Raw genomic sequence first — 3,550 nt, forward strand, 5'->3', positions numbered from 1 at the left:
ACCTAACCTGACAGCGGGATTTATCAGGAACCCGCCATCCCACACCCAGGCTGAACCTTGTGGTGTCTGGAAGCTGCCCCATTTCTGATACAGAAATAACTAGGTTTGAATTCGCCCCTTTTGTTGTTTCAGTGGGTAGACACTTATTTCGGAATAAAGGTGTCTCATTTCATTTCGCTTAAGTCATTTTTTCCATGCAATTTTCAAGAGAATGGAAAGGATAGAAGCTGTGCAAGACAGTTTGGTCTTGGGCCAAATACAGAAATTAGAGGGCACAAAGCTACAGACGGGGTTAGGCCTGAAAGGGATTTGGGTGGAATTTCTTTACACACAGAGAGAGCAGTTAATGTCTGACCTAGGCTATATAGGAGCGAGTGGTGTAACTAGCTTTTTAGAAGACATTAGAAGGCTCTGATCATAATAAATATTGTGGGGAGGGAAGGGAGTAGTGAGGGGAGACAAGTATTTGGAGAAAACAAAAGTTGTGGGATGCCACTGCTACCATATAGCACCAGGTGGCCCACACCCAAGGTGTGTGTAGCTGGCCCTCTCAGCCCAGGCACTATTGTCATTTAAAGACTAGAGCAACTCTTTGGGGCCCAAGATACTTATATTTTGCATTCACTTTTTTGTCAGTGCCAGACATACACATCGCCAGGTGCTTGAGGTCGCCGGAGTGAGAGCCTGGTCCAAGGAGAGTCTTCAGAGGGCTTTGGATCAGACTGGACGTTAGTCAATTGACTCCCCTTCTTCTCCAAATCCTCAACTGGTCTCTCTTGAGTAACTCTACCAAAGCCAATGCCCACTGATATCTGGCTGGGATCTGGCCCACTCGCTGATTTAGATTTCAGTCTGATCTCAGCTCATCCAAAGCTCTGGAGACCCTGCTGCGCACCCCTGTGAAAACAGGAGAGCAGAGCTGAAACAGAGGACAACAAAGGCCCAAAGCAGCCGCAGCTCTTGGGAAGGGTCTGTTATCCAAGTCTCTTGGCCCCTGACAACGTTGGCTTTGCCTTCCCCCCGCCCCAGTTCTCTGTGAGCCAGCCAGTACTCCGGGGTGGGACTGCACCTGGTCTCCCTGGGTGACAAAGGGGGAGGAGGAGGACCGACAGAAGGTAGTCAGACCTGCCAGGAGAAGCAGGCCCGGGAGACTTCTGGGCGGGCTGGACTTTCTCAATAGCCACCTCTTAGTATTCAATAGGAAACATCTAGGGCCCGATCCTGGTCCCACTGAAATGACAGAAGGAGATCTGGAGCCTGGCTTCTAACACTCAACGAGTGACTGGCTCTGGACAGTGTGAACAGACTCGGGGTGTTTGTTTGTTTGTTCGTTTGTGTTTCCCCAGCAGACTCCTAGATCAGCCCAGTTTGTTCTCATCTGCGAGGAGGATTTAGCTCCTCGGGCCCAGTAATTCCTTCTGCCAATCGTCAGCCCGTGTCCAGCCACCAAAGGGAAGTCCCACCGCCTCAAGTTAAACAAAATCGCTCACCTTGGGCGAGAGTTTTAGAGACACAAGATAGAGCTGGGGTGGGGGGGTCCAGGCATTTCTCGCTAGGAGACTCTAACTTCTGCTTTCGCCTTTTGGGGTGGGAGGGGTTTCTCTGTGAACACTGCGCTGGGGAACAGGGCGCATGTGGATTTGTTGAAAAGATCTGCCACAAATCCCAGCAAACTGGCTGGACTGTGGCAAGGGGGCTGCGGTTCTTTACTAAGAAGGCCCTGATGGCTGCTCTGGTGCAACAGCCGATGGGCAGCCCTGCGGGAGAGGAAACCGCACATGCTGGAGCGCCTGGTGACCCGCCCATGCCCAGCGAGCTGGGGCAGCACCGGAGGCGCCCTGGGAAGGCGCTGTCCCTGCTCCGTCCCCACCATGGGCATCGACTGTAGCCTGCTGCCTGGATCCCCCAGGCCGAGGGCAGCTTAGCTGCGCTCAGGGGGCTCCCCCCCCCCTCAGCTTTTATGTTATTGGAGCAGGGAGGGGAAATGCCCGGCTCCGGCTGCAGAAGCAGGATCGCACCGCTGTGCTGGGCTGGTGGGGGGGGGGGGTTAAACAGAGGCGAACCACTGAGACGGCTCGCGATCAGCCCCCTCCTGGGCCATGGGGATGATGAAGTCCGAGCCACTAGCCACCCGGCAGGGCAGCAGCGAAAACTCCGGCCTTCGCCCCCGGGAGGGAAGCTGCTCCGTGGAACAGGCCAGCTGAGCGCGCTGCTACCGACTCATCTCAGGGGCAGGCTCCCCCCGCATCTTCACACACCCCCTCCCGCCGCATCAGACACCCTCAGGCTGCGCTTTTGCTTCATCCGCTTAGAGCTCGGAACCGAGCGAGTAGCCTGGGCCGGGCAGACAGGGGCTGCAGCCCCGAGGGGGAAATCCGGAGGCACCTGCGGGCGCGAGTCGGGTCCTGTTGCAGCCTGGGCCATCCGTTCGGGACCGCGCTCCCAGGAGCCGCTCGCACCAGATCTTCCTCCAGCTGAAACCAAAGGGCGTTTTATCATCGGCGGCCACGGAAACAGGGATCAGGGCCTTACTCAGCGGCAAGCTTGTGACAGACCATCCGGGCCGCCTGCTTGTGAGCTTGGCCCGTTTATGTCGAAACCCCCCCCAGCTGTGTGCGCAGGGAACTAACGCAACATTTCAGCCAGTGCCTTCGGCCCCGGGCCCGATCCTGACCACGTGGACGGTGCTGCGGAGCTGCCAACGGGACTTGGGAGCAAGAGGCGTTGAATTGAATCCTTCACCGCGCACAGAAAAGCCCCCAGTGGATGTAAGCGGCCCACAGGACTTGTCCGTGCCGGCTGGTGTAAAATGCTTGTCCCCATCACCGGCACCCTTTCGGGTTGGGAACTCGCTGATCTGTTACCAGGTTCTTTGGGGAAAGGAGCCAGGCCCTGCAGGCTTCGGACCTGGGTGTCCGACAGGCAGAGAGACCTGCAGGACATTCCGCTTCTTTCGCGTTAAATCAATCGGTGTCAACGCAATGGCACAGAGACCCCATCTTCAGTCCAGCGCCAGCCAGTTTCAAGCTATTCGTTAAGAGCCTGAGCCCTCCTGCCCCGGCTCCTGGCTGCATTTTCGGTGATGTTCATTAACCAAGATACCACGAGCTCCTTCTGCCCGGGATCTTATGTGATGCCCGATCCGTCCCAGTCGCTGGGGATTTAAACAGACGTGAAACCCTCAAGGCGCTGGAGAGGTCGAAATACCTGGGGCTGGTTTAAACACCTGGGCTGAAAATGGGGGAAGAGTGTGACACAGGATCGACGGGCCAGCCTGGAAAGAGAACAGGCCCTTCTTCCAGCCGCACGTGTGGCGGAGACATTGCGGTGACAGGCCGGGGCTGCTTCTCCCTGTTGCCTCACACCACTCATAACCCTTGGTCATGCCCAGGGGCAGGCGGGTGTGAAGGGGCCCCAAAGACGCAGGGGCAGCGGGGCGTGTAGCAAACGTCGCAACCTTGGGGGGGGGGGGGTTCAAGGGGCTTTCTTTGCTAAAGATCAAGAAACTGAGATCCGAGCCAATCGACTTCCCCACAGCAAATGACCTTCC

This window comes from Chelonia mydas, chromosome 15 (assembly GCF_015237465.2).
Source record: "Chelonia mydas isolate rCheMyd1 chromosome 15, rCheMyd1.pri.v2, whole genome shotgun sequence".
NCBI lineage: Eukaryota > Metazoa > Chordata > Testudines > Cheloniidae > Chelonia > Chelonia mydas.